Source organism: Natator depressus, chromosome 16, assembly GCF_965152275.1.
Source record: "Natator depressus isolate rNatDep1 chromosome 16, rNatDep2.hap1, whole genome shotgun sequence".
NCBI lineage: Eukaryota > Metazoa > Chordata > Testudines > Cheloniidae > Natator > Natator depressus.
Genome location: NC_134249.1, coordinates 14590491 through 14615763, shown reverse-complemented (window position 1 = coordinate 14615763; position 25273 = coordinate 14590491). Strand labels below are relative to the sequence as shown.

The 25273-nt window shown below is 50.6% G+C and overlaps 1 protein-coding gene across 1 annotated transcript in view; it reads right to left on the bottom strand.

The window, feature by feature from the left end:
* Window positions 1–24917, bottom strand: part of NTMT1 (N-terminal Xaa-Pro-Lys N-methyltransferase 1) — a 123908-nt gene extending 98991 nt beyond the window's left edge. The window contains exon 1 of the mRNA XM_074973791.1: window positions 24806–24917. The gene's annotated coding sequence lies outside the window, so the exon portion shown is untranslated. The remainder of the gene's footprint in view (window positions 1–24805) is intronic.
* Between the last annotated feature and the right edge of the window lie 356 nt (window positions 24918–25273).

The window sequence follows — 25273 nt, the reverse complement described above, 5'->3', positions numbered from 1 at the left end:
CGGACGGCAGCGTGTGCCTCTGTTAGAGAGAATTCCCAGCAGGAGCCTCGGAGAGCTCACAAATCAGGCAAAGGGAAGGCATTAGAATATGAAAGGTGACTAGGCTGGCTGCAGGAAGAGGGGCCTCCCCAAGATGCCTCTCTCTCGCCCCAGCAGCCCAGAACCACATTTGATTTCCGCCTACTGGCTCCGGAGGATCGTGCCGTTTGACTCTCTCTCCTGCTGGTTTGTTTCAGTGTGGCGTTAGCTGGGCACTAGGCCGGGCTCAGTCACTGACTCATTCTGTCACCTTGGGCAAGCCTCTGTGAGGATGCCTACGCGGCAACAAAACACCCGCGACCGGCCCATGGCGGCTGACTCAGGCTTGCGGAGCTATAAAATTGCAATGCAGACCTCTGGGCTCAGGCTAGAGCCTGGACTCTGAGATCTCCCCCCACATTGTATAGCCCCGCAGCCTGAATCCCTTGAGCTTAACTCAGCCAACATGGGCCAGCTACGGGTATTTGATTGCCGTGTAGACAGACCTTATGAGCTACTGCTTCCTCCTCTACAAAATAGGGATGAAAAGCTACTGCTTTGAGATAAGAGTTAGGTATTATGATTAAAAGTTAAACATGTGCTTAAGCACTTTCTTGGGCCTATTAATGTGGTCTAGCAATCTAATGTTTTTACAGTTTGTCCATCCTTGGAATGCTTGAGCATATTTTTATACCTATTTGTTTTGGACAAATACTGAAAAAAATCTGAACAGCAACCAATTTAAAATAGAGTAGGGCAAACGATTATTTTAACACCATGTGCTATTAAGCTGTGGAACTCAGTGCTGCAGTATTTTTTAAAGCAATTAGCTTAGTAAGGTCTTTTAAAATCCACATGAATCAGACTGACACCCAGTTACACCCGCTACAAAGATACAATGACATGATCTAACACTCATCTTCATGGTTCAAGCTTTAAGCAGATCACTAACTGGGGTCTGGAAGACATTTCCCCACACCCTGTACAACATGGCACAGTTAGGCACAGTACGGTATCTACCTTAAGTCTCTCTAGAGCACTGCGACTACAATACCTAGGCATTATCAGCCTGCATTTTCTAAATCACCCAGCATTGGCCACTGACAGAGACAAGATAGTGGACTTGCTGAACCACCAAGTTTGCTGCAGTACAGCAGGACCTGTATTCCAGAAATGCAACAAACATGGCAGGGCATCGTTTTGCTGGATGGAAGCAAAGAGGAAAGTAGGTTTGGAAACATTTCTGCTGAGAGCTGCAGCTTACAGATAACCTACAAATGAGGTTTAAAAAATTGAGCTTGAGCCTTTTTGGCTCTGCGGGACAGATGAAGAAAACCTGAACAGTCTTAGGGGTTTTTTTAAATATATTTCCTTCTGTTTTTTACCTTAGAAATAACAGGAATGTCAAATCCTGCCTTCCCTGACTTGCTGGAGGTCTTCTGGGGGTTCTGGGAGGATATACATTGTCAGCTTGCACACCTTCATGTAAGGGGCTGGGGTGTTGAATCTTTAACAAAGATGAGATTTCTCCAAAGCGTTCATCAGGAGTTGGAGTTAAATAGGCCTTAAGAAAATCAAACAAAAACCAAAGAGCAATAAACAGCTGCACCAAAATGGCCTTCCCCTCCAGTGCTCAACCTTCACTCTCTAGACTCTGGTGACATCATTTCACTAGTGTCACACCGGCTACTGCCTTCCCAGGGACGCTGGGACACAGAGGACTGAAGTGAAGGACTCCCACTGGAGCAATGTGAGAGCACGTGTGTGCATGAGAGCGAGAGCACACGCGTAGGAAAGAGTGCGTGTGCGCGCATGAGCGAGCGCACCTGGGAGGTAGAGGGAGTGCACTGAGGAGACTTACTGGGGCTAGAGCAATGCTCAAAAGGTGTGTGTCTCATTAACGGGGATGTTTATGGCCCCAGGGACTCTAGCTACCTATCCTCATGGGCCATGGAAAATCCTGGGACCAGCCCACATAAGGCAGCCTGCACAGATGGACTCTGCATAGCGGTTGCATTTTCTGACACACGCAGCCCCAGCCACAATGGTGCCTCTAAAACACCATCCCAAGCGCCCACCTTGCTGCTAAGTACTTGCTGGAGCCCCACCTGCTCGGGCCGCTGGTACCCTTTTGTTTGGAGATGCATGCATCCCTGAGGGGGACACCGCCAGGCAACGCGCCCGTCCATCTCAGCTATCGGCACCCGACAGCAGTCGCCTTGGCAAAGCCAACCTTTGCCAGAGCGATCTCCTAGCGTAAGCCCAGGGGGAAGGCGAGGTAGCTCAGACACACTTTGGTGGTGCCGGGCGGCTCGAACAGCAGCCACCATAGGCCACACCCAGCAGGGCTGGTCAGTGGGAGCTCTAACAGGTCAGTGCCCGTCAGGCCCCCTTCCGGCCACCTAGACACCCAACTTCTCGCCAACTGGGCTCTAAAGCGCCACTGTCTACTCACTCTCTCTATCAGCAGCCGGGGATCAAAGTGCCCAGTGGAGCTGGGGGGTTGTGGGCGGGAGGGGGGCAATGCAGGATGGTTCCCATTCAGGAGGGGGGAAAGGACTCCAGGGCAGCCTGGAAGAGGAGGAGGAGCGGGACCGGAGCGGCAGCATTCAGCAGAAAGGAATGACCTGATGGGGCACAGAGGCTGAGCACCAGCCAGGGGCCCCTCCAAGCACTGCTGAAAACCCCAAACCTCTCCAAGCCTTTTAACTGGAGCTTAAAAAAAATGTTCTTGTTCCCCACGGTGGCGAGTGTCGCGCTTGATGCCCAGAATGACTCAATTCCCCCCCTCTCCCAATACCAAAATGCCCTTTGAAACATTTGCTAGAAGCTGGTTCCATCCCCCAAGCCCCTGAACCCCCCAGCCCCTGGTGTGTATTCTTGTTCTGCTGTAATAATCCACATCCCAGCTGCCTCTCTCCCCCCCCCCCCCCCGCTTCACCCTCCGCCTCTCTCCTCCCCCCTCCCCCTTTCCATAACTCAAAAGCTTGTCAGGCTGGTTCCAGACTGCTGGCGCCAGGCTTCACTCCAGGAAAAAAAATAAAGCAAGAGAGAAAGGCATGTGAGGCAAAACAGCCCCTCCACATGAACACACATCAAACCGGCCCTTTATCTCCCCGGAATGTTCCCTCTCTGCCTCTGCAGCGCTCTGCCCTCCCTGCCTGCCCCAGCTCCCCCCCCCCCCGACACAGCCAGCATCGCTCTCACCCTGATGCCCCACAGCCGGGCTGGAAACACACACACACACACACACACACACACAGAGCCCAGCCGGGCTGGAAACACACACACAAAGACACACAGCACTCCACGCAGCCAGCCAGAATCACTCTAACCCTAATGCAGCACAGCCAGGTTGGAAACACACACACACAGAGCAGAGCCGGGCTGGAAACACACACACACACACACACAGAGCAGAGCCGGGCTGGAAACACACACACACACACAGCACAGCCAGGCTGGAAACACACACACACACACACAGAGCCCAGCCGGGCTGGAAACACACACACACACAGCACAGCCGGGCTGGAAACACACACACACACACACACACAGAGCACAGCACGGCTGGAAACACACACACACACACACAGAGCAGAGCCGGGCTGGAAACACACACACACACACACACACACACACACACACACACACAGCACAGCCAGGCTGGAAACACACACACACACACACACACACACAGAGCCCAGCCGGGCTGGAAACACACACACACACACACACACACACACACAGCACAGCCGGGCTGGAAACACACACACACACACACAGAGCAGAGCCGGGCTGGAAACACACACACACACACACACACACACACACACACACACAGAGCAGAGCCGGGCTGGAAACACACACACACAGCACAGCAGAGCCGGGCTGGAAACACACACACACACACACACACACACACACACAGAGCAGAGCAGAGCCGGGCTGGAAACACACACACACACACACACACACACACACACACAGAGCAGAGCAGAGCCGGGCTGGAAACACACACACACACACACACACACACAGCCCAGCCCAGCCGGGCTGGTGAAACACACACACACACACACACACACACAGAGCCCAGCCGGGCTGGTGAAACACACACACACACACACACACACAGAGCCCAGCCGGGCTGGTGAAACACACACACAAAGACACACAGCACTCCACGCAGCCAGCCAGCATCACTCTAACCCTAATGCAGCACAGCCGGGCTGGAAACACACACACATAGAGCACAGCCGGGCTGGAAACACACACACACACAGCACAGCAGAGCCGGGCTGGAAACACACACACACACAGACACAGCACAGCAGAGCCGGGCTGGAAACACACACACACAGACACACACAGACACAGAGCAGAGCCGGGCTGGAAACACACACACACAGACACACACAGACACAGAGCACAGCCGGGCTGGAAACACACACAGACACAGAGCACAGCCGGGCTGGAAACACACACACACACACACACACACACACACACACACACAGAGCACAGCCGGGCTGGAAACACACACACACACACACACACACACAGAGCACAGCCGGGCTGGAAACACACACACACACACACAGCACAGCAGAGCCGAGCTGGAAACACACACACACACACACACACACACACACACACACACAGAGCAGAGCCGGGCTGGAAACACACACACACACAGACACAGCACAGCAGAGCCGGGCTGGAAACACACACACACAGACACACACAGACACAGAGCAGAGCCGGGCTGGAAACACACACACACACACACACACACACACACACAGAGCACAGCCGGGCTGGAAACACACACACACACACACACACAGCACAGCAGAGCCGGGCTGGAAACACACACACACACACACACACACACACACACAGAGCAGAGCCGGGCTGGAAACACACACACACACACACACACACAGACTCACACACACAGAGCACAGCTGGGCTGGAAACACACACACACACACACAGCACAGCACAGCCGGGCTGGAAACACACACACACACACACACAGCAGAGCCGGGCTGGAAACACACACACACACACACACACACACACACACACAGAGCAGAGCCGGGCTGGAAACACACACACACACACACACACACACACACAGAGCAGAGCCGGGCTGGAAACACACACACACACACACACAGCACAGCAGAGCCGGGCTGGAAACACACACACACACACACACACACACACACACACAGAGCAGAGCCGGGCTGGAAACACACACACACACACACACACACAGAGCAGAGCAGAGCCGGGCTGGAAACACACACACACACACAAACACACAGCAGAGCCGGGATGGAAACACACACACACACACATACACACAGAGCCGAGCCGGGCTGGAAACACACACACACATACACAGACACAGACACACACAGAGCAGAGCCGGGCTGGAAACACACACACACACACACATACAAAGCACAGCACAGCTGGGCTGGAAACACACACACACACACACACACACACACACACAGCAGAGCCGGGCTGGAAACACACACACATACACACAGCACAGCACAGCTGGGCTGGAAACACACACACACACACACACACAAACAGCAGAGCCGGGCTGGAAACACACACACGCACGCACACACACACAGAGCAGAGCCGGGCTGGAAACACACACACACACACACACACACACACACAGAGTAGTGCCGGGCTGGAAACACACACACACACAGAGCACAGCCGGGCTGGAAACACACAAACCCAGGCTGGTAAAACACACACACAGCACAGCCGAGCTGGTGAAACACACACACACACACACACAGCACAGCCGGGCTGGAAACACGCACGCACGCACAGCACAGCACAGCCGGGCTGGAAACACACACACACACAGAGCAGAGCCGGGCTGGAAACACACACACACACACACATAGAGCAGAGCCGGGCTGGAAACACACACACACACACACAGAGCAGAGCCGGGCTGGAAACACACACACACACACACACACACACAGCAGAGCCGGGCTGGAAACACACACACACACACACACACACACAGCAGAGCCGGGCTGGAAACACACACACACACAGAGCACAGCCGGGCTGGAAACACACACACACACACACACACACACACACACACACAGAGCACAGCCGGGCTGGAAACACACAAACCCAGGCTGGTAAAACACACACACAGCACAGCCGAGCTGGTGAAACACACACACACACACACACACACACACACACACACACACAACACAGCCGGGCTGGAAACACGCACGCACGCACAGCACAGCAGAGCCGGGCTGGAAACACACACACACACACACACACACACAGCACAGCCGGGCTGGAAACACGCACGCACGCACAGCACAGCACCGGGCTGGAAACACACACACAGAGCAGAGCCGGGCTGGAAACACACACACACACACACACACACACAGCAGAGCCGGGCTGGAAACACACACACACACACACACACACACACAGCAGAGCCGGGCTGGAAACACACACACACACAGAGCACAGCCGGGCTGGAACACACACACACACACACACACACACACACACACAGAGCACAGCCGGGCTGGAAACACACAAACCCAGGCTGGTAAAACACACACACAGCACAGCCGAGCTGGTGAAACACACACACACACACACACACACAGCACAGTCAGGCTGGAAACACACACACACACACACACACACACAGAGCACAGGAAGAGGCAGAGAAAAGAGAAGGAGCAAATACAAGTTCTATTATTTATCAGTGTATCAATTATTTAAGGCTCCATAGCTGGCAAGGGGTGGGGAAAGCGGGCTGGAAGGCCTCTGAGTCACAGAGGAAGCTTTTATAAAGACAATTCAGGAAGCAGGCTCCTCCCTGGACCACACCACCAGTGCCCTGACTCCACAGAAGAAGTAGTAGTGGGGGGAAATGCCTCTTGAGTTTCTTCATCGCCGGAGGGGCACAAACTCTACTGAACTAAAATCCTCAGTGCGTGTTCTCATAACACCTGCCATGGGTTCAGCAAAACAAAGTGCTGGCCCATCCCCCCCAGGAGCGGCTCTCGTCCCCCGGGGGTAAGTCCCTGGGGTAAATCCCAGCCCTCTCCATGGGCGTGCACAGGGTGAAAACAGCCAAGCCAGCATGGACTCAGAGAGCCAGGCGGGGCATGCCAGGCTTTGGTATGGGCTTTGTGTGGTACAATGGAGGTGTCTTCAGCCCCTGGTGGCATTTAGCCTCCTAGAGGGAGGATTCAATCCAGCCCATTGAGTCAAGCTTGGCGCAGGGGAGCAGACACGGCCTTCTGAGTTTCATGTGGTCACATACAAGTGCCTGGGACACAGGTGAGGCGGGGCGTTGAAGCCGGGTAGCCACCCATGACAGGGAAGAAAGAGCTGACCAGCGCAGGAGCTGCTGAGGCTTAGAGTGGATGCCTTTGAGCATTTGTCCTATGAGAGGGGGCCCCATAAAGTCACGTGGTTTACATCATGAGGTCATCACGTAAAGTTGGCTCATTGCAACATCACAGAGATTAGGCACCTCCTCTTCCCTTTGTATTGTCCCTTAAGCAGAACTCGCCACACTGAAATCCAAGAGCCCAGGAAGAGTTGGAGAGAAGGCAGGGCTGACTGATGAGGCAGGGCCCAGGGGAAGGACAGTCCCAGCCAGAGGACGGGACGGGCAGGAAAGAAACAGACATAAAACACAATAGGTGAACTTCAAATGAGTCAGAGCAGAGAGAGCCCCAAGCCGCACAACTCACAGACTTCAAACAGCCCAAGTCCAGGGGGGCTTGGATCTGGGGTTTGCTCCATAATCCAATCTCCATAATCACAAGCACTCCACCCCACACACCTTATACAAGCATCATAACGCCATGGGCTACAGTCTTGTTTGTCCCCCCGCAGAGGGCCAAGCTAGGCCAGTAGCAGATGGAAAGTAGCATAGGTAGCACTCTTCTCTTGGATTCAGAACTGAACCAATCCCCTAGCACAGAATAGGGGGCACTCTGCTGCATGCTTTTGGATTAATATCAACCTGGGCTCCTGATCACACCGGGTATTTTAAAGCCCCCTGACACTGTTTGCAAAATAAAGATGCTAACCACGGCTCTCTGGCCAAATTCCAGCTTGGAAATGTGATTTCAAATGGATTTCGAATGTTCTTTACTCCAAGTCTTAAGCTGTTGCTGTGCACTGTCAGGCAACTGCTGTGTCCCACCCCAGAGGTAGCTGCAGTTCAGTGGCGGATGACATGAGAGTATGTTCAGCCCGAGTGTGAGAGGAGGTAGATGTGGTACAGAGATTTGGGGGGGGGCGGGGAGCAATGAGTCTGGGGTGATTTTATTACTCACTAGTGGAGTCACAGCTAAGTAACACACCATACAGCTGAGACAATAAACTCCCCACTCCAGCACATACTTTGTTCAGGCCATTTTTGGGTTGTTATTGTTGGTTCACTTTTTCTGCTTTGTCCTGATTTGTATGGGTGGAGCTAGAAAGGCATCCACATGGGCAGCACAAAGTAAATGTATATCACACAGTGGTATTTATAGTATGGTTTTGGAAGAGGGATCGATACAGTAGCTTCTATGCGCTATAACTACAGATACACATACAAACACAGGGCCTACAAGCCTCCCAGTGCAAGGAGCTCCCACCGAAGTCAATATGAGTGGCTGTAAATGGCGGCATAGCCCCATCAACTCTAACAGGAGCTCATTGGAAAGACTATAACTTGGCTTTCAGGTTTGGGGCCAAAATCTGCAAAGCCCAGTGGAGTGCAGTTCTTCAGGATGAAAGGAGCTATTCTCAGCCTCGATCCTGAAATCATTCTGTTTTAACGCCTCCATAACTGATTGCCCGTCTTTGGCACCAAAAGCTATTGGCTTGCTGCTACTACTGGCTTTTGGATGAGAAAGCTGCATCTGAAGCTGGGGCTTAAAATTAGAAAATCCAGTACAGGATGACTCTGCTCCTGCAGCACATTAGGGCGAAAAGTGTAAAGGTTGGCCAACATTTTCAAAAGTGGCCCCTGATTTTGGGTCCTCAATTTAGGACACTCGGCGTCTAACTGGACCGGAGCACCCCCAGCTTCCATTGACTTCAGCTGGTGTAGGCACCCAGCACCTATAAACCAGTGCCCGCTTTTGAAAACATTGGCCAGAGTGACTGGGGTCTTTTTAGTTTATAGAGGAAACAACTGCCCCTTAGATCGATAAAGTGACTTCCAGTGGTGAATCATACCCTCACAGCTTCACGGAGGCTCTCCAAGGACTCTAAAGACACTCATTAATTAAGCCTGGAGAGGTAGGTGAGGATGATCCCTTTATCCCAATGGGCTAATGGTGGCACAACGATCTTAAATGCCTCACCCAAGGACATGGCATTTTGGGATGTATATGTAGGGGCATTGCCAGCAGATCGAGGGATGTGATCGTTCCCCTCTATTCGACACTGGTGAGGCCTCATCTGGAGTACTGTGTCCAGTTTTGGGCCCCACCCTACAAGAAGGATGTGGAAAAATTGGAAAGAGTCCAGCGGAGGGCAACAAAAATGATTAGGGGACTGGAACACATGAGTTATGAGGAGAGGTTGAGGGAACTGGGGATGTTTAGTCTACGGAAGAGAAGAATGAGGGGGGATTTGATAGCTGCTTTCAACTACCTGAAAGGGGGTTCCAAAGAGGATGGATCTAGACTATTCTCAGTGGTAGCAGATGACAGGACAAGGAGTAATAGTCTCAAGTTGCAGTGGGGGAGATTTAGGTTGGATATTAGGAAAAACTTTTTCACTAGGAGGGTGGTGAAACACTGGAATGCGTTACCTAGGGAGGTGGTGGAATCTCTTTCCTTAGAAGTTTTTAAGGTCAGGCTTGACAAAGCCCTGGCTGGGATGATTTAGCTGGGGATCGGTTCTGCTTTGAGCAGGGGGTTGGACTAGATGACCTCCTGAGGTCCCTTCCAACCCTGATATTCTATGACACACACCAAGGCTGTGGTAGAGCTGTGAACAGAATCCAGGAGCAGTGAATTCTAGTTCCCTGCTCAAACCACTAGAAAAACTGCCAACCTTACCACCGTGTCCCATACATGGATCAACACCCATGCTTGTACACGCCTATATTCATCTCTGTTTGGGCACAGGTTCAGGTGAAGCCTAAGGGACTATTTCTGAATATTCTCCCAGTCCCGGTCCATTGCTGGAGAAGGCACCAGGAGCCCCTGCAGGCATTGGCTTTTGGATGGAAACATTTTCGTGAGACCTCAGAGCTCCGAATGGGAAAGATGATCTTGTGAACTCAATATTGGAAATGAAAAATCTTTCCCTTTGGAGAGAAAGACCCCTGTTTTCAAAGCTCTCTTGCATCAAACGCTCAGTGCAAACCTGAGGTGGCTGGAAAACAGGGAAATAATTTTGAAAACTAGTGGTTTCTATTTTTGCAGGGGCTTTTTGGGGAAATAAAAAATGCCCATAAAATTTGGAAAAAAATATATTGATTTAAAAAGATCATGGGCTGTTTTGTGAAAAAGTAGAAAAACTCCATGCTGCTGAGAATTTTTCATGAAAAGTTTTGTTGGTTTTTGTTTTTTAAAAGGCTGGTTTTCAACTAAAAACACCTCTTCATGGGAATAAAAGTCCATCAACTTAGGGGAGTCTCTCTTCCATGGGCTGAGGTAAGAGCACTTCAGGGAAGCATCTCCAGCTGGATTCAGTTGTGCCTCCTTTCAATAGGAAGCTTCAGTTTTCAGGACACGAATCCTATTAGTCCTTGCTCTGTGCAATGGAAGGTTTTAAGTACCGCGTCCCCCCAAGCTTTCTTTAAACACCCCCCCACCCCCACCCCGGCGCTGGGAAGATGGTTCTATAATGCACAAATTGTCAGCAGAAATGTCTGATCTGCAGTGAACCTGAGCTGCCGATAACCACATCAGGCTTAGTTCCTCATGGGCTATTGGATCGGCAAGGAAAACTGATGGCAGGAAAGAGGCAGCAGCCCAGTCTTCTCCTCAGGTGTGATTGTTCCAGATGTCACTTTCAAGGGGGTTAGGATGGCCTGTTCCACACGCATCTCTGCTCCATCCAATGCATTTTCTCCAATGCCTTTGACACCTGACAATCACCTGGGGTCCCAGTTAGAACTCTGCTCATTACGCATTAAAGTCAGCTCTGGATAGTTCTCATCCAGAAGATGGCAAGAAGGGGACACAGGCTCAGCTAGCTCCCATAGTCAGCGTTAGAACCGAGAAAGAGCCCAAGGGAGTCTGGAAGCCGGAAAACGATAGGGTCAGATCCACTCTTGCTGGCTGGGGCAAGGAGCCCCTGCACCAACCTGGCCCCATGTCCTCTAGGACGGAATCACTCAGAGGGAGGGCGACAGATAGAAACTTCAGGGGAGAGGAAGCAGAGCCACAGCAGGGGTCCCATTGCGGAGGTGATGAACTGCATCAGTCCATTCCCAAGCAGGGGTGTTTGCGGCTGCCATGGCCTCCCCAACAGGCAGCCTTACCATGGACGGGAGCCCTGCACCTGAGGTTACGTTGGCAGGAGCGGGCATCGCCCTGGGCTCAATCCAGCCTATTGTTTGCAAGATATAAGGACAGCGCTGAGCCTGCGTGTGAGTATAACAGCAGGACCCAAACGCCGTTGCAAGCCTAGACAGCTGGAACATGAGGGCAGCAGCACTCGTTAGCCGACACCCCCAGCACTGCCTGTCCCATCTGTATCCTGTTCCTATTTCCCTTTCATCTCCGCTGTTGGATTCTCCACCCCCTCCCGGCTCCGTGAGGTCACTTCCTGCTGTTCTCTCATCTGTTTCCCTTTCTCCTGCTATGCACTTCCTCTCTCCCTTTGATATTTCACCTTCCTTGCGTCATTCCCCTCATGCCATTTTGATGCTTGATTCCACCACCACCCCCCTTGCTATTGTTAGAGATCTGGGTCGAATTCACCACTCGCGTAATCAGGTACAGCCCTCGCAGGGGAGTTATACCTACCCACGCCAGCTGTCAGCTTGGGATGCTTCCAGCAACGCCTTACCCCATACTATGGCCTGTGTCCTAGAGACTTGGTCTAATCCCAAATGGCATCTTCAACCTTAAGGATCCAAACATGCTTTACAACAGAAATTATTTTAACCATCACACGGCAACTGTCTGATGGCACAAAGGAGCCCTACGCAACAGTTTAGGCCCAGAAAGGGCTGTGAAAGCTAGATCACTCCCTTGGTTTCTCATTCTTACGTCTATAAAACAAATAGTTCCTTCACCAATTTATGTAGGCAACATTTGAAATTAACCAAAGCAAGCCTGGCCGCTGAGTTCATGCCGAGACCCAATAAGAAGTCTTTAAATGGCACAAGTGGGAAAAATCATAAAAAATGAGAAGCCAGGAAGAGGCAAACTCCATATAAAACAGAAAGGTTTTCTTTAAAGAAGACTAACAGAAATGGCTGAACCCTGAAGCCCTTATGCAGCATTTACTTAGTTTTAATTTTGTACTCAAACAAACTCCACTGCAGACAGGATATAGTCCAGTGTGGACAGGGTCATGTTCTTACTTCTCCAGAAACCAGCCTTCTCAGCATAGCCCTAGTCCCCGAGACAGGGCCAAATTCTGTTCTCAGTTATGTTAGTGCACCCCTAGCAACACAATGGGGTTACACCTCTACAAGAGAGCATTTGGCTTGTAAGCTCAAGCCCTGTGGTAACACCAGCTTCATTTTAGGGCCAACTGGACTGCAAGCTCGCTCTCTGCTGAGACAGCAGGGGTGAAATCCTGGCTCTATTGAAGTCAGTGGCAAAAAGCCCATTGACTTAAGTGGGGTCAGGATTTCACTCCAGGCATTTCTGGTAAGACTTAGGCACCCAATCACCAATATATTAGGAAAGCACAAACAGGTCTCCATAAGGATTCATCTTCCTTGTTTTCCAGTGGTCCCCACCAGCCTTCCAGTGGCATCCCCAGTTTGCAGAGAAGGTGAACTCTTTCCCTTTGGGACCCCCTGTAAGCATGGGCTTCTTCCACAAAGTCTCTGATGGGGAACTCATCCGGATAAGCGTGACTATGGCCTCTGGCCAGTGGAATGTCTGAATGGCCCTCCTTCTTCGCTCTCCGAAGACGTTTTCTAAGGGGGAATCACCCCCATTTACACCATCTTGCTGTGGCGGTAGAATGTTTTTGATAAACTTCACCCTGGTTGTTGGGCGGATGCTCATAGCCTTACGGCTAAGATGGGAGCTAAGCCAAAACCCTTAGCAACGGTAACAAGAGTCCTTATTCTGAGACTGGCTCCCACATTCATTCTGTGGTGGATTTCCCTTGACGCACGTCAGCTAAGGGAATCATCTGATCCCAGCCAGAGCAAAGTAGCAGCCGGAAGGCCCCTCAATCCAAGCCTAAGGGAGGTGGCACATGACTGCGAATGCGGCAATTAATCTGTAACGTGCAAGAGGTTGCAGGAGGTCAGTTCCTGTTCTCCAAAACCATAGCATTTATAAAGGTGTCACACCAGCTCCACGTGAGCCATTAGCGATGCAGCCACCAGCTCCTGCCAGAAACCCTACTGACGTTCAGAGCAGAACCAGCGCAGCAAGATGAAATTTTAAACACCGGGATGGGGCCAGCTAAGGGAGGCTTTAAAGGGTAGAGAAAGGTCTTATGCTTTTCTCTTCGGGCTGGAAAGCCTTGTAGGATGGAACCAGACCCCCAGGCGAAAGCTCACTTTCTGGTTTCGATGTGAATTACTGTCAGATATTCACAAGTGGGGTTCTTCTGGGGAATGCAGACTAGTTAATGGGGGAATTTTAAAAGGAAGGCCTCAGGCTGGTGTGGTTTGTTTACTGTAATTTACATGACGCATCTACCTAATGCACCAGATGCTTGCATGAGAACACTTCTTTTAAAGTCCGACAAGACCATCTCCGTGTGCCCAACAAACTCTCGCCCTCTGCAGACTCCTGAGAATCTTTTCCGTGTCCCATGAAGGTTGGCAAAGGGAGGCTCGGCCACACTAAGAAATGTTATTTCAGAGCCAGCACTGAAAAAACTCCATCCCCAGCACTTAGATGTCGGGACTGAAAGCCTTAGTGGCCCCAATTCATGTCAATGGCTGGGGTAAAAGCCAAGGAGAGAGGTGCACAGGACCCCAACTGGATAGGGCTTCCTGAATCAACAGTGTCATCCTGCATTGCGCCCAGAATGGAATCAAATCAGTGCATGTCTGCTGTGGGGAGCCACACTGGGAAATGAAGAGCCTTTGGAAAGGCTAAGAGGCTTCATGTTGTGTCTAGACAGCATCCAGTCTGGACCATTACTGGATGGGAAAGAGTAAAGCATGAAGTGTAAGCACACACAGATAGATGGGTATGCATCCCACTCTTTCAGATGCCACTGCTCTGGGAAGAAGCAGAAAAATTTAGCCAGGTAAGCAGGCACACTAGTATTGCAAAGGGTCTGCTCAGTGCACAAAACACATTCTACTTACAGTCCTCTAGGCTGGGAACATGTTGCTCTATTCAACTATGCAATAAACAGAGAGGGAGAGAACCGGGTTCCCTTTCTGGGTGTGCTGTGTATGTCGGAATCATGGACCGTCCCCAAAACTACCCTCATCCTACTCTCTGGGCAGACCCCAGACTGTTGGGACCAGATCCAACCCCTAAATCTCACCTGACTCTAACAAAGCAATTTCTTAACCACAAACACACTCAGGCTGCTGGAACAATTTTTGTAGTGGAGGTGTGAGAGCCATTCAACCAAAACTGTAAATCCTGTATACAATGGAAACCACTTCAAGCCAGGGGGTGCAGCAGCACCCCCAGCACCTGTGAACACACTTCCTCTTGAACAGCACCAGTTACAGACCTTAGGAAAACAGCAGGCTCCAGCACACCTTCCCCTCCGTGCCCTCACCCTGGGTTTGGTCCGAGTCCTGCAGCAGAATGGCTTCCCCTTTGCTTAGAGAGCATTCCTCTTTGAAACAACCTCTGACACCTTTCCTGTCCCTGCACTTCCACTGTGGAATTTCCAGACTCCAACCAGCATCGGGCAGAGTCCTTCCAAGTCAATGGCTCTGCCGGTAGCAAACCCATTGCCTACTGGGGTACAGCCATTCAACACTGATGGCCTTTGATCACTCATGGGATCTTCCCTGCCGAGTTAGACAGATAATCAGTACTTGGGTCTGAGCACCCCGGTCAGTCTCACCTGGGTGTGGGAGTCCTACTGCAAAGCCATACCCACACTACTGTGTCCTCCCCAGTTCTGCACTCACGCACGCGTGTTTGGTGACATAATCCCATGGTTCTTTAGGCTGAGATGCTCTAGGATTCTTTCCTGATAATTGTGGGAGAACTTCTCTGTTCTTTAGGGGGAAATTGTGAGAAGTCACTGGAGGACAAATCAGCACTTGCGTGATTTAGCCTGTGTTCTCACTGCAACATGAGAAGGTTCCAGCCCAAGTTAAAGGGCAGCCTGGACTCTTACCCACCCCCTCAGCCAGGCCAGCTAGCCTGAGCTTAAAGCACCTCCAAGAACCAGGTAAAAGGTTTTTCTCTGTGGATGGTAGGGGGATGGGCTAACACCCAGGTAAGGGCCTGAGTTAAATGCGCAGTGAAGACACACCTTAGCTAGTCTCTCCAGTAAGCGTCAAGTTCCAGCTATAAAATGAAGGCTCAAAGCCACACTATAGGCTACATTCAAAACTGAGAATGAAATACAACATGGTGGTCACTAAACAATGGAACTTGTGCGCAGATGCGGGCATATCCCCCAGACTGTCACAGCTGGCTCATCTCCCCCTTAGTCTTTACTGACTGCGGTTTGTAATAAAAACCAACCCTCCACTTCTAGCACTGCCTGAACCTCCTCTCGCCCCGGAACTGTTCATCACCACGTCTGCTTGGGCTGGGAATGGGCTGAGTTTACTGGATTTGCGGGGCTGGCCTGATCTATTTTTCCTGTTCCAAGTGTGTCTACTCACTGTGCCCAATAGGTGTGCTTACAGGGTAGGGTTGCCAACCTTCCAGGATTGTCCTCGAGTCTCCAGGAATCAAAGATTAATCTTCAATTCAAGATTATGTCATGCGATAAAACCTCCAGGAATACGCCCATGCAAAATTGGCAACCCTATTGCAGGGGATCTGGCCAGGCAAACTTTCGAGATGGTCGCTCCCAAGGGCCTGGCCTCCGAGGCATTTAGCAGTGCTGCTTAAGGCTGAGCAGCGTATGAAAGATGGCTGGCTGGAAATATGCTGTATCTCATTGATGGAGGGGATAGCTGCACGGGCTAGGTCTGAGGTTTGAAATTATGACATTCCCTGGAGCCCACAGGGTCAAATCCTAACATGGCTGCTGCATCTCTTTGTGTCCCTGAGCTAGAGGCATCACCTTCCATGCAGTTTACTGGACAGCGAAGGGCCTTTCAGCTCCGACCTTAAAAAGAGAATGCCGGTCTGCTCTGTATGGAGAGCAGAACTCCCAGACCACTCTTCCTACGAGAGCCAGGGTTTGCCCCAGTGCCTTTGGTCAAAATTTCCAATCCTCCCCGTTGCTCTCATGCAGCCTGGTATGCATTTTATGATAGCTGTGCTCCACCGCAGAGTTGGCTGCATGTCAGAGGACCCACATGTACCGATTGGTAGCTTGTAAAGCACTTGGGGAATCCTTCTCCGGTGGGGGGCGGCGTAGAGAAAGGTAGAACAGCAGAATGAATAATACATACATTGTGGTGTGTGAAGCAATGTAACAGAAAGGAGAGGTCATTCGGTTTGCTGGGCGAAGCTCGGAGGAGAGCACCATTTTGTGTTTCACATTGTTTCAGGGTGAGTCATTGTGGGTTTTCTTCTCTCTTGTGGAGACCTGATATTCACTCGTGCTTTGTCATTTGCTTTAGCCTGAAATATTATTAGTCAGCTACCTAATCTGAAACGGCTTGTTTTCCTGAGTGCATATGAAGGAACACACAATTTTAATCAATGTAAATAAGTAACAACGGTATGGCCAGCCCTGAGCATTCAGAAACCATGAGCCAACCCCGCCCCCACTACCCCAAATCATAAGAATTTAAAAAATAATAAATATTGGGTTATTTTGCATTTGCCTTCTGGCTTTTAAGCCTTTAGGCGACACTCAGGCCATGCTTTCAAGCTTTTCTCCACAACCATGAGATCTAGAAATGTAATCTTTTTTTAAATGAAAGCTGAGATTTTCACCTAATCACATGACTCCCGGAGCTGTGGCTTTAAGAAAAGCATCGAATATTGTGTGACTCACGATATAAATCATAAGAGTTGGCAACACTGTAATGATCATCAATATAATAATAAATCAAATAAAACTACCATAATAAAGAAGTTAGAACTTTTCAGTCACACTAAACACTCCCTTCTACCTTAGTGGCTACAATACGGGGACGAAACATGCTTCTGTTATATCATAGTGATCTCTCCCTTCTTCTGACATTTACGGGATATTCCATTTGCAGGGCACTTGGGACATTTTCTCACCAAAACAGAACAGTCTGATCTTATTGCTCCCACAGAGCTCCAGTTAAATCATTTCCTGTGGCTAGGAACCTAGGCCTCCAGCTTCCCAGATGAGTGTTCAGATGTCGGTCTAGAGCAGCGAGACCCCGGGAAACCCAACCTGAAGCTACTCACCTATCCCAACTCCACACATGTTCAGTTGGCCTTCTCCCTAACAGTATTCACAGCATCATCATACTGAGGTAACATAACACTTTGCTCTTCTCTAGCACCCTCCTTCCAAGGATCTCAACACTTTGCAAACATCAGTGAACTCATCCTCCCAACCCTGCTCTGGAGGTAGGTAAGTATAATCCCCATGACACACATAGGGAAACTGAGGCTCTGGGGGGTTAAGTTACCTGTTCAAGGGCACATGTGGCACATCAGGGGCAAAGCTGGGATTAAGACCCATAGGATCATCTTGAATGCTTAGGTCCCATAGATAAAACCTTTACAATCCAAAGATTATAGGATTTCTCCATCTAGGTATTACTATTATTTGTATAACAGACGGGCCTAGATGCCCCAAATGCCATTAGGGCTGCATTGGGCCAAGTGCTGTACATGGAGAGTAAGAGGCAGGCCATGTGGCTGTCCTCACCTTAGCATCTGCGCTCTGGACTGCCACAGCAGATGCCAGTCCAACACCACAGTTTCAATGCCCACCACATCTTTCCCCCTTAGAGAACGGTTTCTTAAATCTTTACCCTGGGGATTGGCTCCTTCAACCCAATGTAGGGCTGGCTGACGTGGGGTCTGATCCTGTAGGGTGTGGGGCACTCAATCGTCAGGTTGGCCTTTTCCCTACTCAACCCTTCCTATATCACTGCTCTGGGTCAGCACTGGGCCCACAGCCCCTCTGGCCCAGACGTTTTGGTGGACGCTAGTCTGATGCTGCCTGAACACAACAGGGGACCCTTAGACATTTGTGACAGCATGTCTGATGGGAGCAGTTTAACCTGCAGGGAGAGATGGCACAGAGAGTTAGTGACTGGCTCTCCTAGGGAAAAATCTCCCCATGCAGCAATCCTTGGGGGACTGCAGAAGGATCCTTGGGGGACTGCAGAAGAGAGACAGCAAATGGCAGGGTTTGGAGTGGAGCAAGATCCCTGACACCCTGTCCAGCTGGCGCAGGCATCTTTCAAACACATCAACAAACCCTGCTGCAGCCTTTCCAGGCAGAACCCCTCCAATAGCTACGATAAATCAGTGCAGTCTATGGAACTCCTTTCATCCAAAAGGATCCCGGAGCAACATGGGTCTGACCCACAGCCCATTAAAGCCAGTGGCAAAGCCCTCATTGACTTTAACGGTGTAACTTCAGGGGCCTGTGAGGGAGGGAATCACTTTACACAGGACCTGATTTTCAGAGACGTGGGGCACCCACAGCTCCATTTGAAGCCAGTGGGAGCTGTTGGTACTTAGCCATGTAATGTAGTGCCTTCCTTGCCTGCTTAGTTCCGGCTCTGACTTCGGGAGGCCAGGCAGCACAGACTGGATTAGTCGGGCAGTTAGAGCGAACCACAGGGTCGGTTTGCATCCACCAGCCTCCTGGACAAAGAATCCACCTCCACAGCCATTACAACCACCCCTCGTCCCTTCTTAACTAAGAGACACTGCACCACCCACCAATGTAAAGCCACCACCCCTGTGGTAGCAGGCAGCAGCTCACGCTGCACAGCAACGCCCACAAAAGGGTTTAGGACAGGAAGTAAAGAAGAATCACATCCAAGCTGAAACTGCTGGGGGAACATATAAGGTGTCAGGCCGGAGATGGAAATTAACCAGGCCAGGAGGGTAAGCACCCGTTACTCTGCCAAGATCCGGAGGACCTGGAGTTCACACTGCATAAGGAAGATGCTGAGAGAGGACACTGATTCCCCACGCCCCTCCTTCGAGAGATGTTCGCAGATCACCAACTCAGAAAGCTGCAGGAAGGAAAAAAACCAATCACCCAAAGCAGAGGCCCACACTGCATCAGGGAGCATGGAGGGGGAAGGAGTCCCAGATTCCATCCGCGTCCACTGATCTGCACGGGGAAGAGATTCCCTCCTGGACAAGACAAGCTGTGGGCACAAGGCAGCTTGCGCCAATCCAGGAGGAGGAGGACGGGGAAAGAGAAAGCACCACTAGTGAAGGTCGGGGTTGGGAAGACAAAGCCGGCGGAGCCCACGGAAGTGGGAGAACATCAGGGTCGCAATGGCTCCTTTGGAAACACAGAGACTGAAGCAAAGGGGGGGGGGGGGGAGAAAAGAGAATTATTTTATTAATTATTATTATTTTAAAATTAATCAGGCTGCCAAGGCTTCTCTGTGACGCTCCAGGCCCAAGGAGCATCCCTGCGCACAGCGTGGAGCGGGGGCTCTGCGCTGCCTGGCTCTTGAAAGCAAATACAAAGGCTTTCAGCTCCCCAGCACTCGCTGATGGTCGACCTCTCTGTTGTCCTCGATGCATGCCTGTCCCAGTTACAGCAGCTGGTTGCTACAGCAACTGAGCTCTGACTAATCATTTGCGCAATGACCTTTTTTCCCCCCAGAGAGAGGGAGGGAGGGAGGGAGCTGGAGAGAGGCGAGGCGAGTGGAGGTTACAAATAAAAGCAACTGCGAAGAAGAATGCATTTTGGGGGGCTTGCAAGAACTGGGGGTGGGGCAGGACAGGTGCTGAAGGTTTCCAGAGTCGTTAAAAGCAGCCGCATGCAATCTTGCCTGCCAGCTAGTGAGAGCCTGCCCCCCCCAACCTCAAATCTTCTAGACGTGCGGCCAGAGGTCGCCACAGAGGGGACGACGCCATCGGCCACTGAGCCCTAAGAAGTCTTGCCGGGGCCATTTCCATCCAAGGCAGGGGGCTCTGGAGCTGGGATTCAATCATCCCCCCCCACCGCCACCTCCCAACTGGTACTCAATGGGCCAGAGTCAGGATTTGGCCCGAGCTCACCATGTGTCACCCTGGATGGATCTGTCCCTAACTCCATTGACTCAGTTACACCAGGGAGGACGGTGACCCTAATTCCCCCCACTTCGCTGGGATGACTCTAGCTCTAACTATTGACCTCAGCAGAGTTACACCAGGGTTGAGTCAGGCTCTTTCTCTGGAACAGAACAAATAATGCAAGTGCCGCCCTGTGCATATTCTCTCCAATTTTCTAGCGGGTTCATTGAGGCTTCCGAGGAACGCTCGGGAGATCCAGGTTTTGCAGACACAACCACTTGCAGATAGCAAATTTCAAGGTTGTAGACTTGCTTATGCATGGGAACTGAGGTCTAGATTGTGCTCCTCTTACTCATGTTAGCCAGCTCTTACTCACATGAGTAGATCCATTGGTGTCAAAAGGGACTGCTGCTCCCCAACCGAGTAAGGCTTATGCAGTGGAGCTGTGAATTTTTCATTATAATGCACATGCCAAAAGTGCTTGGGCACCCACCCAATCGGAACGCAAACAGTCCCAGGTGACCTTTCTGAGACCAATCACAACTCACCAACCCAGCTCAGAGAGCCAATGGCAGAGATCTGTGGGTGACCAGTCTGGAGAGCTACAAAGATTAATAAAATAACGTACTGAATAATTCTGAACAGCGAGGAAGTTTGAGGAAATTGCGATGGGTTTGTGGCTATTCCACAAATGGATAAAGGGGCGAACGTACACTGGGGTTACATTGTGCTCTGAGCAGAATAAAGCAGAGAGAAGACATGAAAAACAAGGGAAAGAGGAGAAAAGAAAACACCAAAAAGAGACAGGAGCAAAGAGGGAACGTTGGGCAGGGAACACCGAGAGAGAGGAAGGGGAGGGAGAAACGGACTAGGCAGAAAGAAAGTGCAAAATAATTGAAGAATGAGCCATATCCCGAATGGTGCTGCACACCTGCTGCCTGCGTGCAGCTCCCACTGAACTCAACGGGAAATGGTGGCGCTCAGCATCTCTCTGGACTCAGCTCAAGAATAACCCGAAAGGTCCCAAAGCACGTCAGAAACTCTGCCCGCAGAACACCGAAAGAAAGGCAGCCACCTCTGGGGTCCGCAACCAGGCAGAGAGCACAAACCATATGGGGCCTGCTATACAGGGAACAAGACCAACACACCCATTGGGCTTTGGATCAGATCCCAAATGACTGTCTGCCATTGAGGAGTCTGGGTACAGTGTCTGTGCTGCTAGCTACATTAGCTAACCGGCTCGAGCACTCCCCCCAGACTGTCAGTCACATTTCTGTTGGCTAACTAGGCAGCCCAGAACTGATTCACTTTTATAAGATGTACCCAGGGCAGGCTCACAGTTAGGAGCAAAAAAGGAAAAAAAAAAATCCTTTGAAAGAGAAACCACCATGGCATCCTGCCCTTGCAGGGTGGGGAGCGGAGAACAGCTCTGGCTGAAATAGGCCTTCTTCCTTCCCTTGGCCCTTCCTTCCCTTGACCAGGTCCAACGGGAGGGACAATGCCATGCTAGCAACACACTGCATGATCCCCAAGGGATGGATTGTAACAATTGCACTAACTCTGGGGTCCAGGGCTAAACTCTGGCTCCAGATTCACCCTGCGAAACCTCACCGAGTCCAGACGGATTGCACAGGTGCAACTGGAGGCAGAATTTGGCCTCGTGCTTTCAACAACCGTTAATAATACATGGGGGTGGCACAGGGGGGAGAGAGAGAGCGAGCGTGTGTGCACGCATGCGCTCAGGTTGGAACAGGCGTAAGAGCAAGTGAACGAGATCAGAGGATGTAGAAGCACTATGATAGCACAGGGGTCCGTAAGGACTGGGAGTTTTCAGACTGAAGAACAACAGTTGACCCAGTCTTAACAGTGACATTGCGTAAGCGTCTTCCAACTTGGCAGGCAAGCTGGAGAAAAAGGCCACCTCTAGGCGGCAGTGAAGATGATGGCAGTTTTGTCCTGGATTTGGTTGGGAACAGGACGTGGCTCCGGTGAGCTCACTCCAAATTTGCGGGGGAGAAAGGAAAGCAGAAACTGGCTCATAATATTGAGTGTTTGTGTTTTAGAGCTCAAAAGCCCTGCATCAACATTACCGTGTTTGTTCAGCACCTCGTGCACTACCGCCATGCAAATACACAACAACAACGAGAAGCCGTTTGGAAAACTAAGGAATATGCCACATCCACTAGAGGGATGTACCAGATCCACCAGGGAAAATATAAGCAGGGGAGAGACACGCTTATTATGGCAACCTGGGAAAATTGCTGATCTTTTCTTGCCATGCCGCTTTCTGTTAGAGATGGGCCAGAACCGACCCCCTAAGCACTCAGATAACTACAGTGATGGGTCCCACATCAGTACTTGGAGTCACAGATTACTAGATCTGAACCTCTCCAAACTTTGGGGAATTTTGGACCCAATCCAAAGTTTGCAATTGATCCTTTTCTCTTGATGGATCAAAGCAAAATCCTGGATCAAAGCACTAAAACTTCAGGATCTGGATCCAGGTCCAGCCCTCCTGCTTCAGGCTATTTCTCTGCTTTCTACCCATTGAAACAAAAAGATGGGAAACGTTACTAGTAGATATTTCACCAGGACACGAGCTAGTTATTGCTGCTAGAAAACGTTTGGCCAGGATTACAAAAGCGTTCATGTTCCCATTCAGGAACCCAAATAACTGCCAGGTCTGCAGACTTGCTCAGCACGAAGTAGCTCCCTTTGAGGCACGTTCAGTGCATGATGGGTGCTGATGTAACGCACACACCTCCTGGGCGTGGTGTTCTGTCCCATCTAGTGGCACCGAGACCACTTACACGGAGATCCTTTGAAATATGACCCTATGTACTGAGCTCTACAGAAAATCTGGCCCCCTTTTTACAGGGCCTGGGACCTCCCAAAAATCCCAGCCCTAGGGTCTGAACCAAAGCCCACTGAAGTCATTAGGTATCTTTCCTTGGGTTTTGGATCACGCCCTTACGGGGATCTTCACTGCTTTGAGATTTCAACCAAACATTTCAAAAAGCCCTTTCCACAGTTAAAGCTTTCTGCAGCAGGTCTCCAGCGAGGATGATTAATTCCAGCGTGCCCTGCGTGTGGATGCTGCAACTAAACAGCCCCAGAGAAGGAGTTTCATCACAGCCTGTTTGTGTGTATGAAAAACGGAACTTGGATTCCAAGGCCCCCTCAGCCTCACCCGGAGCCAGAGGAGGGCTCCATCCGGCTCTTGCTCAACCCTGCTGTGGTGGGAATGAGGAAGTAGGGGAGACAGGGCAGGGGAGGAGGGGAGGAACAGGCAAGCTGGAGATAAACAGCCTCCTCTGAGCCATACTGGTTGGAAAGTTTCTCTAAAAGAGAAGGGCATGGGGGCAAAGAGAGAGTTCTGTCCCCATGCAGGGGAACAATTTACAGAGCATTAGTGCAGGAGTCAAACTATTGGAAACCGAGATAGTCCATCCCCTCTAGGTCCCCTTCAATATACCCAGGCAGCTGGGGTGTAGGAGACCGACACTCTACAGGTTTGCTCTGGGCTTTGGCAGCATTTGAAATCTAAGCCCAGGTCTTAATTTAAATGGCCCTGGTCTTTGAACTGAACCCAGATCCAGAAAGCCTTTTTGGTACCAATCCAGGTTTTGCAGTTCAGGCCCAGTACCATCATGGCAATAGCCATTCCTCCTTGATTCTATCCAGCCTTGCATCAGTTGTGTGCATGTGCAACAGGTGTGGGGAGGTTAGTGGCTGGAGTTCCACTGAAATCAACATGAGCTGGAGTTGGCCCATCACCTTCCTCCGTTGGATTCAACCCTTAATAAAAGTCAGCAGTTTGCGAAGTTGCCTCTATTACCAGAGCACAACATTTAGTACAAAGAAAGTTAATATAAAAATAAAAAAACCTACAATGGGTGCAAAACTTTCTAAACAGCCACACGTTCCTGTTGCTTGTGCTGTCCCCTCTCCGCTGGGTTTTGCTTGTGTTCATTTGTCATGCCTCACCTCTCACAGGAGCAGCATTGTCTATGGGTCAGATCCTCAGCTGGTGTAAAATGACTATTGAAATCAGGGGACCTATGCCAATTAGACACCAGCTGACGGTCTGACCAGTTAAGTTCTGCAAAGTACGTAGCATATAGTAATAACAGTGGTAGTGATAGCATCACTGCCTGATCCACTAGCGATCATCACCCATCTCATCCACCATAATGCCCAAGTCCATATTTCTTCCAAGAAGGCGAATCAAAAGTATGAGACAGCACTAGTTTCTTAAAGAGCTACATTGACATGATGGAGTACTCACTTACCTCTGCTGATACCTGAGACTAGCAGCCTGTGGTCATCCTCCTTATCCCATCTTCTATGGGGAAAGTTTACTCTCCAGATTCAGGAGTACATGCAGGTTTCTCTTCTCCATTTTATCCTAGGGGGAAACCCAAATTCAAGTGATACCATCATTTACATTGTCCACTCAGATATATACCAATCCACACATAAAGCAATCCCCCAAAAGCTGATGTAATACCCATCACTTATATCTAAGGCCCTACCCAATTCACGGTCCATTTTGGTCAATTTCACAGTCATAGGATTTTAAAAATCATAAATGTCATGATTTCAGCTCTTTAAATTTGAAATTTCACAGTGTTTTAAGTGTAGGAGTCCTGACCCAACACGGAGTTGTGTGTGTGTCGGGGGGGGGGGGACACAAGGTGATTGTAGGGGGGGTTGCGGTTCTGCTACCCTTACTTCTGCGCTGCTGCTGGCGGCAGCGC